This window comes from Bos grunniens, chromosome 17, assembly GCF_055505025.1.
Source record: "Bos grunniens cultivar Pamir isolate PY7600 chromosome 17, Bosgru_T2T1.0, whole genome shotgun sequence".
Classification (NCBI taxonomy): Eukaryota; Metazoa; Chordata; class Mammalia; order Artiodactyla; family Bovidae; genus Bos; species Bos grunniens.
Genome location: NC_141181.1, coordinates 32,458,126 through 32,470,242, shown reverse-complemented (window position 1 = coordinate 32,470,242; position 12,117 = coordinate 32,458,126).

The window sequence follows — 12,117 nt, the reverse complement described above, 5'->3', positions numbered from 1 at the left end:
TAGTATACTGTATTGTTGTTTTTCTTTCTGGCTTACTTCACTCTGTATAATAGGCTCCAGTTTCATCCACTTCATTAGAACTGATTCAAATGTATTCTTTTTAATGGCTGAGTAACATTCCATTGTGTATATGTACCACAGCTTTCTTATCCATTCGTCTGCTGATGGACATCTAGGTTGCTTCCATGTCCTGGCTATTATAAACAGTACTGCAATGAACAATGGGGTACACGTGTTTCTTTCAATTCTGGTTTCCTTGGTGTGTCTGCCCAGCAGTGGGATTGCTGGGTCGTATGGCAGTTCTATTTCCAGTTTTTTAAGGAATCTCCACACTGCTCTCCATAGTGGCTGTACTAGTTTGCATTCCCACCAACAGTGTAAGGGGGTTCCCTTTTCTCTAGCATTTATTGCTTGTAGACTTTTGGATAGCAGCCATTCTGACTGGCGTGAAATGGTATCTCATTGTAGTTTTGATTTGCATTTCTCTGATAATGAGTGATGTTGAGCATCTTTTCATGTGTTTGTTAGCCATCTGTATATCTTCTTTGGAGAAATGTCTGTTTAGGTCTTTGGTCCACTTTTTGATTGGGTCTTTCATTTTTCTTTTTCAATTGAGCTGAAGGAGTTGCTTGTATATTTTTGAGATTAATGCATTGTCCATTGCTTTGTTTGCTATTATTTTCTCCCATTCTGAAGGCTGTCTTTTCACCTTGCTTATAGTTTCTTTTGTTGTGCAGAAGCTTTTAATTTTAATTAGGTCTTATGTGTTTATTTTTGCTTTTATATTCAATATTCTGGGAGGTGGGTCATAGAGGATCCTGTTGTGGTTTATGTCGGAGAGTGTTTTGCCTGTATTCTTCTCTAGGAGTGTAATAGTTTCTGGTCTTATGTTTGGATCTTTAATCTATTTTGAGTTTATTTTTGTGTATGGTGTTAGAAAGTGTTCCAGTTTCTTCTTTTACAAGTGGTTGACCAGTTTTCCCAGCACTACTTGTTAAAGAGATTATCTTTTCTCCATTGTATATTCTTGCTTCCTTTGTCAAAGATAGGGTGTCCATATGTGCATGGATTTATCTCTGGGCTTTCTATTTTGTTCCATTGATCTATATTTCTGTCTTGTGCCAATACCATACTATCTTGATGATTGTGGCTTTGTAGTAGAGACTGAAGTCAGACAGGTTGATTCCTCCAGTTCCATTCTTCTTTCTCAAGATTGCTTTGGCTATTCGAGGTTTTTGTATTTCCATACAAATTGTGAAATTATTTGTTCTAGTTCTCTGAAAAATACCATTGGTAGCTTGATAGGGATTGCATTGAATCTATAGATTGCTTTGGGTAGTATACTCATTTTCACTATATTGATTCTTCCAATCCATGACCATGGTATATTTCTCCATCTATTTGTGTCCTCTTTGATTTCTTTCACCAGTGTTTTATAGTGTCCTATATATAGGTCTTTTGTTTCTTCAGGTAGATATATTCCTAAGTATTTTATTCTTTTTGTTGCAATGGTGAATGTAATTGTTTCCTTAATTTCTCTTTCTGTTTTCTCATTGTTAGTGTATAAGAATGCAAGGGATTTCTGTGTGTTGATTTTATATCTTGCAACTTTACTATATTCATTGATTAGCTCTAGTAATTTTCTGGTGGAGTCTTTAGGGTTTTCTATGTAGAGGATATGTCATCTGCAAACAGTGAGAGTTTTACTTCTTCTTTTCCAGCCTGGATTCCTTTTATTTCTTTTTCTGCTCTGATTGCTGTGGCCAAAACTTCCAAAACTATTTGAATAGTAGTGGTGAGAGTGGGCACCCTTGTCTTGTTCCTGACTTTAGAGGAAATGCTTTCAATTTTTCACCATTGAGGATAATGTTTGCTGTGGGTTTGTCATATATAGCTTTTATTATGTTGAGGTATGTTCCTTCTATTCCTGCTTTCTGGAGGGTTTCTATCATAAATGGATGTTGAATTTTGTCAAAGGTTTTCTCTGCATCTATTGAGATAATCATATGGTTTTTATTTTTCAATTTGTTAATGTGGTGTATTACATTAATTGATTTCTAGATATTGAAGAATCCTTGCATCCCTGGGATACAGCCCACTTGGTCATGGTGTATGATCTTTTTAATGTGCTGTTGGATTCTGATTGCTAGAATTTTGTTAAGGATTTTTGCATCTATGTTCATCAGTGATATTGGCCTGTAGTTTTCTTTTTTTGTGGGATCTTTGTCAGGTTTTGGTATTAGGGTGATGGTAGCCTCATAGAATGAGTTTGGAAGTTTACCTTCCTCTGCAATTTTCTGGAAGAGTTTGAGTAGGATAGGTGTTAGTTCTCTAAATTTTTGGTAGAATTCAGCTGTGAAACCGTCTGATCCTGGGCTTTTGTTTGTTGGAAGATTTCTGATTTAAGTTTCAATTTCCATGCTTGTGATGGATCTGTTAAGATTTTCTATTTCTTCCTGGTTCAACTTTGGAAAGTTGTACTTTTCTAAGAATTTGTCCATTTCTTCCAAGTTGTCCATTTTATATGCATATAGTTGCTGATAAAATGATCTTCTCTAGACAGGAAACACAGAAAGAATGTATATACTTGAACCTAAAACAATGAAGTAAATGGCAACAGGATCATACTTATAGATAATTACCTTAAATGTAAATGGGTTGAATGCCCCAACAAAAAGACAAAGACTGGCTGATTGGATCCAAAACAAGACCCCTATATATGTTGTCTACAAGAGACCCACCTCGAGACAAGGGACACATACAGACTGAAAGTGAAGGGCTGGAAAAAGATATTCCATGCAAATAGAGACCAAAAGAAAGCAGGAGTAGCAATACTCATATCAGATAAATAGACTTTAAAACAAAGGCTGTGAAAAGAGACAAAGATGGACACTACATAATGATCAAAGGAACAATCCAAGAAGAAGATATAACAATCATAAATATATATGTACCCAACATAGGAGCACCACAATATGTAAGACAAATGCTAACAAGTATTAAAGGGGAAATTAACAATAACACAATAATAGTGGGAGACTTTAATACCCCACTCACGCCTATGGATAGATCAATTAAACAGAAAATTAACAAGGAAACACAAACTTTAAATGATACAATAGACCAGTTAGACCTAATTGATATCTATAGGACATTTCATCCCAAAACAATGAATTTCACCTTTTTCTCAAGCACACATGGATAGACCACATCCTGGGCCATAAATCTAGCCTTGGTAAATTTAAAAAAAAAAAAAAAAAATTGAAATCATTCCAAGCGTGTTTTCTGACCACAATGCAGTAAGATTAGATGTCAATTATAGGAGAAAAACTATTAAAAATTCCAACATATGGAAGCTGAACAACACACTGCTGAATAACCAACAAATCACAGAAGAAATCAAAATATGCATAGAAATGAATGAAAATGAAAACACAACAACCCAAAACCTATGGGACACTGTAAAAGCAGTGTTAAGGGAAAGGTTCATAGCAATACAGGCATACTTCAAGAAACAAGAAAAAAGTCAAATAAATAACCTAACTCTACACTGAAAGAAACTTGAAAAGGAAGAAATGAAGAACCCCAGGGTTAGTAGAAGGAAAGAAATCTTAAAAATTAGGGCAGAAATAAATGCAAAAGAAACAAAAGAGACCATGGCAAAAATCCACAAAACCAAAAACTGGTTCTTTGAGAGGATAAATAAAATTGACAAACCATTAGCCAGACTTATCAAGAAACAAAGAGGGAAAAATCAAATCAGTACAATTAGAACTGGAGAGATCAAAACAGACAATACAGAGTTTGATCTTTTGCAATTCTTTCATTTAAAAAAGTTAATTTTTTGTCACTTCACATACCCAGTTCATTCAGCAATTTACTTTTAGTGATTTAGAATACACAATGGATTGGATTTTTTTCCTTATTCTTACTAGTATCACTAATAGCATTATTAATGTACTCCTTAATCTATCATCCACTTAACCATCAGATTAGAATATCTTTAATTTAATTTACTGTTGTGTCTGTATATGTTTCTATTATTTTTTCACATTTTACTTCATTTCAGATTGAAATAGCATTAGGGATCATCTTTGTCCCAAGCCATGAAAGATGGGTGAAGAATTTTCTCCTAGCTTGTTCCATTAAGGCCCTTTATTCTCTCTGGAGTGATCAGTTTCACTCACCAAATAGTCTCTCTGTCCCTAAAAACAGCCCTTTAGTAATGACTTTCACTTTCTTACATGAAACAGTTGCTTTGGCAACTCAGAATTTGGGAGCAAAATCCTCCCATTTTCCTTGTTTTCTTACTTTATGGAATAGAATGCAAATAATTAAAGAAGGCTCAGTAGTAACTGGAAAATATTGATATTTCTAGATGAGTAATTTCCATTAAAAATAGAACGGGAACTTCAGATGAAATTTTAAATTTTCTAGTAGACACACAAAAAAAGGAATTGGTGAGACTAACTTTAATAATATATTTTACTTAACCCAGTATGCATAAAATATTGATACTCAATATGTTGTTGATAATAAAAATTATTAATGAAGTAGTTTACATTCTTTTCTTCACATTGTGTAATCAGGTCTACATTTTAAATTTACTGTGCATTCTAATTCAGATTAGTGCTTGACAGCCACACATAGCTCATGACTCATTGGACAATGGTGCTCTAATCATTGTTCCCATTCCCTGGAAGAATAAATCTCGTACTGGCTGAGGTATTAGTGAATTTTCAGTCTATAAATGAGAAAGTTATTGAATTAATAATCCTTTAAATCTACATGATGAGAAAGTTATCCTGAAGGAAATCTCTATGCTATAAACCCTCTACAGATTCAATTCCATAAAAATCCAAGCAATTGGGACCCTTTTGAAAACACTCTAGAAGGAGATGCATGTACGCTAGGTCACTTCAGTTGTGTCTGAGTCTGTGCAACCATATGGACTGTAGTCTGCCAGGCTCCTCTGTCCATGGGATTCTCCAGGCAAGAATACTAGAGTGGACTACCATGCCCCTCTCCAGGGGATCTTCTGGACCCAAGGATTGAACCAGTCTCTTATGTGTCCTGCATTGGCAGGCGGGTTCTTTACCACTAGCACCACCTGGGAAGCCCAGAAGGAGATATCATTAAGCTACTGAATCCTCTGGTTTTCTGGTCTCTTTGTAGAAAAATAATGGTGCAAATTATTCACCTGACAGCAAGACAAACTGTCCAGTGCTTTTGCTTCATAACATTAGTCAAAGAAAAGCTTGCTGTGCTAGGAAGATCTCACAGGAGGAGTGTTGATAAAGTTATACCCTGAAACCATCTCCCCCATTTCTCAACTAGATCTCACACAGAATTGGGCTCTCTCCATTTCTTCCTTTATCACACACTCCTATCATTGGTTCATGCATAGATCATTTTCATTTCTTTAGTCAGCTAATCAGTTATTTTTAATAATGCAATAACAATCCAAAGACCTACCTCCATACACAAAATCTAGAATCTTGACAATAACCTACAGGTAACCATACAGTCACACCTCTCATCTTCCCCAAAGTAAGTGCCCTATCTAGGTTAACTATAATTTTGACTCCCTTGTTCATAAATTCCTCACTTTCTACTTTTGTATAGCTTTATTAAGCTTATAAAAATGTCTGAAAATACATTTTTTTTAGTGTTTCATGTTTATAGTATAGTATGCCATATGTAATAATCTGGGAAAACTTTTTATCATTACAATTTTCTAAGATTTGTGATACTGTGTAGCTTTATAGTTCATTTGTTTCAAATGCTATGTATTTCATTGTGTATCTCTTCACAGTTTCATTGATCCACTCACCCACTGATACATGCAACGTCATATCCAGATTTGCACTACTGTGAATCATGCTGCTAAAAACAATCCTCTATATTTCCTGCTGTGCATATACACCTTATTCTTTTTCATTTAATCACTCAACACACATATATCACCACCCCCCACCATGCATCAATTACATTTTCCTGCTATTACCTTTTTTTTTTTTTTTAAAGCAGAGACATGATGCTCAATATCCTCCTTGACAGGTAGAATGTGTTTAGAATTTCAGGGCTCCTAAAAATAAATAATTTTGATTTTTGACTCTCCTAGTACCTAGCCTTCCTATTAATTTATTTAATACTAAAAACAGTGGCAAACAGTTTTTGCCTTGTTTGGAAAACTTCTTAAGAACAAACTAAAATTTACGACAGAATGATCTTTGCTCGTTTCCAAGGCAAACCATTCAATATCACAATAATCCAAGTCTATGCCCCAACCAGTAATGCTGAAGAAGCTGAAGTTGAACAGTTCTATGAAGATCTACAAGACCTTTTAGAACTAACACCCCAAAAAAATGTCCTTTTCATTATAGGGTACTGGAATGCAAAAGTAGGAAGTCAAGAAACACCTGGAGTAACAGGCAAATTTGGCCTTGGAATACGGAATGAGGCAGGGCAAAGACTAATAGAGTTTTGCCAAGAAATGCAGTGGTCATAACAAACATCCTCTTCCAACAACACAAGAGAAGGCTCTATACATGGACATCACCAGATGGTCAACACTGAAATCAGATTGATTATATTCTTTACAGCCAAAGTTGGAGAAGCTCGTATAGAGCTCATCAGCAAAAACAAGACCAGGAGCTGACTGTGGCTCAGACCATGAACTCCTTATTGCCAAATTCAGACTGAAATTGAAGAAAGTAGGGAAAACCACTAGACCATTCAGGCATGACCTAAATCAAATCCCTTATGATTATACAGTGGAAGTGAGAAATAGATTTAAGGGCCTAGATCTGATAGACAGAGTGCCTGATGAACTATGGAATGAGGTTCGTGACATTGTACAGGAGACAGGGATCAAGACCATCCCCATGAAAAAGAAATGCAAAAAAGCAAAATGGCTGTCTGAGGAGGCCTTACAAATAGCTGTGAAAAGAAGAGAAGCGAAAAGCAAAGGAGAAAAGGAAAGATATAAATATCTGAATGAAGAGTTCCGAAGAATAGCAAGAAGAGATAAGAAAGCCTTCTTCAGCCATCAATGCAAAGATAGAGGAGAACAACAGAGTGGGAAAGACTAGGGATCTCTTCAAGAAAATCAGAGATACCAAAGGAACATTTCATGCAAAGATGGTCTCGATAAAGGACAGAAATGGTATGGACCTTACAGAAGCAGAATATATTAAGAAGAGATGGCAAGAATACACAGAAGAACTGTACAAAAAAGATCTTTATGACCCAGATAATCACGATGCTGTGATCACTGACCTAGAGCCAGACATCCTGGAATGTGAAGTCAAGTGGGCCTTAGAAAGCATCACTACGAACAAAGCTAGTGGAGGTGATGGAATTCCAGTTAAGCTATTCCAAATCCTGAAAGATGTTGCTGTGAAAGTGCTGCACTCAATATGCCAGCAAATTTGGAATCTCAGCAGTGGCCACAGGACTGGAAAAGGTCAGTTTTCATTCCAATCCCAAAGAAAGGCAATGCCAAAGAATGCTCAAACTACCGCACAATTGCACTCATCTCACATGCTAGTAAAGTAATGCTCAAAATTCTCCAAGCCAGGCTTCAGCAATATGTGAACCATGAACTTCCTGATGTTCAAGCTGGTTTTAGAAAAGGCAGAGGAACCAGAGATCAAATTGCCAACATCTGCTGGATCATGGAAAAAGCAAGAGAGTTCCAGAAAAACATCTATTTCTGCTTTATTGACTATGCCAAAGCCTTTGACTGTGTGGATCACAATAAACTGTGGAAAATTCTGAAAGAGATGGGAATACCAGAGCACCTGATCTGCCTCTTGAGAAATTTGTATGCAGGTCAGGAAGCAACAGTTAGAACTGGACATGGAACAACAGACTGGTTCCAAGTAGGAAAAGGAGTTCATCAAGGCTGTATACTATCACCCTGTTTATTTAACTTATATGCTGAGTACATCATGAGAAACGCTGAACTGGAAGAAACACAAGCTGGAATCAAGATTGCCGGGAGAAATATCAATAACTTCAGATATGCAGATGACACCACCTTTATGGCAGAAAGTGAAGAGGAACTCAAAAGCCTCTTGATGAAAGTGAAAGAGGAGAGTGAAAAAGTTGGCTTAAAGCTCAACATTCAGAAAACAAAGATCATGGCATCTGGTCCCATCACTTCATGGGAAAAAGATGGGGAGACAGTGGAAACAGTGTCAGACTTTATTTTTCTGGGCTCCAAAATCACTGCAGATGGTGACTTCAGCCATGAAATTAAAAGACGCTTACTCTTTGGAAGGAAAGTTATGACCTATCTAGATAGCATATTCCAAAGCAGAGACATTACTTTCCCAACAAAGGTCAAGGCTATGGTTTTTCCTGTGGTCGTGTATGGATGTGAGAGTTGGACTGTGAAGAAGGCTGAGGGCTGAAGAATTGATGCTTTTGAACTGTGGTGTTGGAGAAGACTCTTGAGAGTCCCTTGGACTGCAAGGAGATCCAACCAGTCCATTCTGAAGGAGATCAGCCCTGGGATTTCTTTGGAAGGAATGATGCTAAAGCTGAAACTCCAGTACTTTGGCCACCTCATGCGAAGAGTTGATTCATTGGAAAAGACTCTGATGCTGGGAGGGATTGGGGGCAAGAGGAGAAGGGGACGACAGAGGATGGGATGGCTGAATGGCATCACTGACTCAATGGACGTGAGTCTGAGTGAACTCTGGGAGTTGGTGATGGAGAGGGAGGCCTGGCGTGCTGCGATTCATGGGGTCGCAAAGAGTCAGACACGACTGAGAGACTGATCTGATCTGATCTGATCTGAATATTTTTTAATATAGTGAACAGGATATGTGTCCAAGATTCTTAGTAGTGATTTCTCTAATTCATACTGTTTATAAAATTTCAATAAATTTCTTTCTCATTTATCATTTAAGTACTTTTCTACTCTGACTTTATTCAAAGTTATTCTCCGAGGGATTGAAAACACAACTCATCTTATTTCTCCATGAGATTTTATTTCAAATCTTCCTTCTAGTACTAAGAATTATTTTAGTTGCTTGGGCTAATTTTTGCATAAGCTCTTTAAATATTCTTATTCATAAGCAGAATGAACAAATCCCAACATCACTGAATTGCGGACAGAAAAACAAGTTCTGTGTCATAGTTCTGGGATAATATCCAATTTTCACACACTATCCATTCCTTTAATTCTAGACAGAGATTGGCCTATTCAGGTTACTTAGCAATTGTGATGGAGAAGGCAATGGCAACCCACTCCAGTACTCTTGCCTGGAAAATTCCATGGATGGAGGAGCCTGGTAGGCTGTAGTCTATGGAGTTGCTAAGAGTCAGACATGACTGAGCGACTTCATTTTCACTTTTCACTTTCATGCATTGGAGAAGGAAATGGCAACCCACTCCAGTATTCTTGCCTGGAGAATCCCAGGGACAGCTGAGCCTTGTGGGCTGCGGTTTTTGGAGTCGCACAGAGTTGGATATGACTGAAGCAACTTAGCAGCAGCAGCAGCAATTGTGAGTGATTAGGTTGTAGTTACTTTGGGATCTGGAGTTCAGATAAGTGTTCTTTCTCTGGGCAATCAGGATACTAGGTTCCAGAGAAATAACCACTTTAAAGTTAGTTGAGGAAAGCCAAGTAAGGTAAAAATGAAATGAAGGTGAAAGAAAATTAGGAATAAGTAAATTAGGGTATTACAAAATGTATTGGTGGGTGTTTGCCACTTCTTTAGACATGGATGCGAGTTTTACAGTCTCCTATGTTATCTGAAAAGACAAAAAGAAGCAGGTCTTAACAAAGAGAATATATTCTTAACAAGGAGAATATATTCTCACCAATTAATGAAGAATACATTCAGTAACTAGAGAATGGGCTAAAATATTCCTGACTCTCCCTTCTGGAAATAATTCCAGAGGGAGGCTTTCAGTAATTGCTTCTTCCTTGTTTGGACTGTCTTCCATCTTCTTGCTGTCCCAAAGCATTATTCACTACCACCCCAAGGATGCAACTCCATAATGGGGCTACATACTGATTCAAGTCTAGGATGACTCCACCATAGACGGGAGATTTTAGCTAGTGGACATTGGCCAATGACAGCTTCCAGATAAGACATTGAAATAAAAAAATTTTTTTTTTTCTCCACAATATTAGTAAAAATGGGGCTGGGGCCTTACCCATCTAAGTAAGAGTGTGCAAGGACAAAGATGATAAATGTAACCAAAAAATCTCTTTCTGCTTTCTGTGCTTTCGTTTGTCTTAAAGGACTGCAAACAGGACAGATGCAAGTTTTATTCAAGTCATACAGCTCCTTTAAATCTGAATATTGTAATTTATAAAAACACTAAAATATAATTATTTATGAACGTGGAGCTAAGTATCGTACATTTAAATATATGAAAGTAAATATTAAAATTGGTGGAAAGGGTTGGAAGTAATTATTGAGGAAAGGGAATATTTGGAAGGAAGTTGTGGGGCAAATGACTACCATTTTCAGATGCCTTTTGTTTTGTTTTTTAGTTTAGTTCAGTTCAGTCGCTCAGTCGTGTCTGACTCTTTGCGACCCCATGAATCGCAGCACACCAGGCCTCCCTGTCCATCACCAACTCCCGGAGTTCACCCAGACTCACGTCCATCAAGTCAGTGATGCCATCCAGCCATCTCATCCTCTGTCGTCCCCTTCTCCTTCTGCCCCCAATCCCTCGCAGCATTAGAGTCTTTTCCAATTAGTCAACTCTTTGCATGAGGTGGCCAAAGTTATATGTTATCAAAAATAAAAGTTTAAAACTTGTGAAGATTGAATATTTTTTCCTGTCTGTAACAAACATGTGGTTATGAACAGATTGATTCAACATGTGTGTGTTTGTTGCTCAGTCATGTCCGATTCTTTGTGATCCCATGGACTGTACCCCAATAGGCTCCTCTGTCCATGGAATTCATTAGGCAAGAATACTGGAGTGGGTAGCCATTTCTTCTCCAGGAGATCTTCCTGACCCTAGGATCAAACCCAGGTCTCCTGCATTGCAGGCAGATTCTTTACCATATGAGCCACCAACATGGTTCTCTCTTAAAACATATTTTTCAATGGAAATTCACCAATACTTATAAAATTCTGAGGAAAATAATTATATGTGTAAATACACCATGAAAATGTCTATTGAGTCAAAAGATGCACATAAACAAAAGGGAACATACCTTCTACTCATTTAGTGACTGTTTCATGGAGAAGATATAATTTGAGGTGGATCTTAAGCTGACTTTGAGAAAAATTTCAACATATTAAACAGAAAGAAAAGGCACTGGCAGAAATAGAAGCTGGATAATACAAAACTCAAGATAGGAACTGGGCTTAGATGATTTTTGTATTCCAGAATTTGTATCATGAATTATTGTATGATAAGAGTAAGACTATGGTTAATTGTTGAATTAACATTGTGTTGTTTCTCGAAAATTGGGCTATAGTGCGTTCTCATATGATTAACCCACCGAAGCATTACAAAAACCCTGATATACACACAGCATAGGTAAAAGTGTCACCTCATTATATGAACTAATTTAAGAGGAGCAATATTGCAGGTTCCCTTTGTTAATTCAGTCCAGAAGGTTCAGATGGTGAAAGTGAAAGTTGCTCAGTTGTGTCTGACTCTTTGTGACCCCATAGACTATACAGTCCATAGAATTCTCCAGGCCAGAATACTGGAGTGGGTAGCCATTCCCTGCTCCAGGGGATCTTCCCAACCCAGGGATCGAACCCAGGTCTCCCACATTGCAGGCAGATTCTTTACCAGCTGAACCATCAGGGAAGCCCAAGGTTCAGATAAATTATGCAATAAAAATATTAGTCTACAGGCTTGAGAGGAACTTCTGGCTTTGTCTCTGGTGCTAATCTACCCAGCCTTCTCCAAAGCTGAAGAAATTATCTCATTCAGAATTTGTTGTGTTAATAAATATGCTAAAATAATATAACTGATCTTGCATTCAAGTTTGGTGGATCCAAATTTTGGGTAGAAAGAAATAAATAAGCATCATAGTCCAAGTGATAAATTCCAAGTTGTTCAGAATGAGAAAGTATTTTAGAGCTTGAATAAAAATAACTGAAAGGATTACCTTAATAAGAT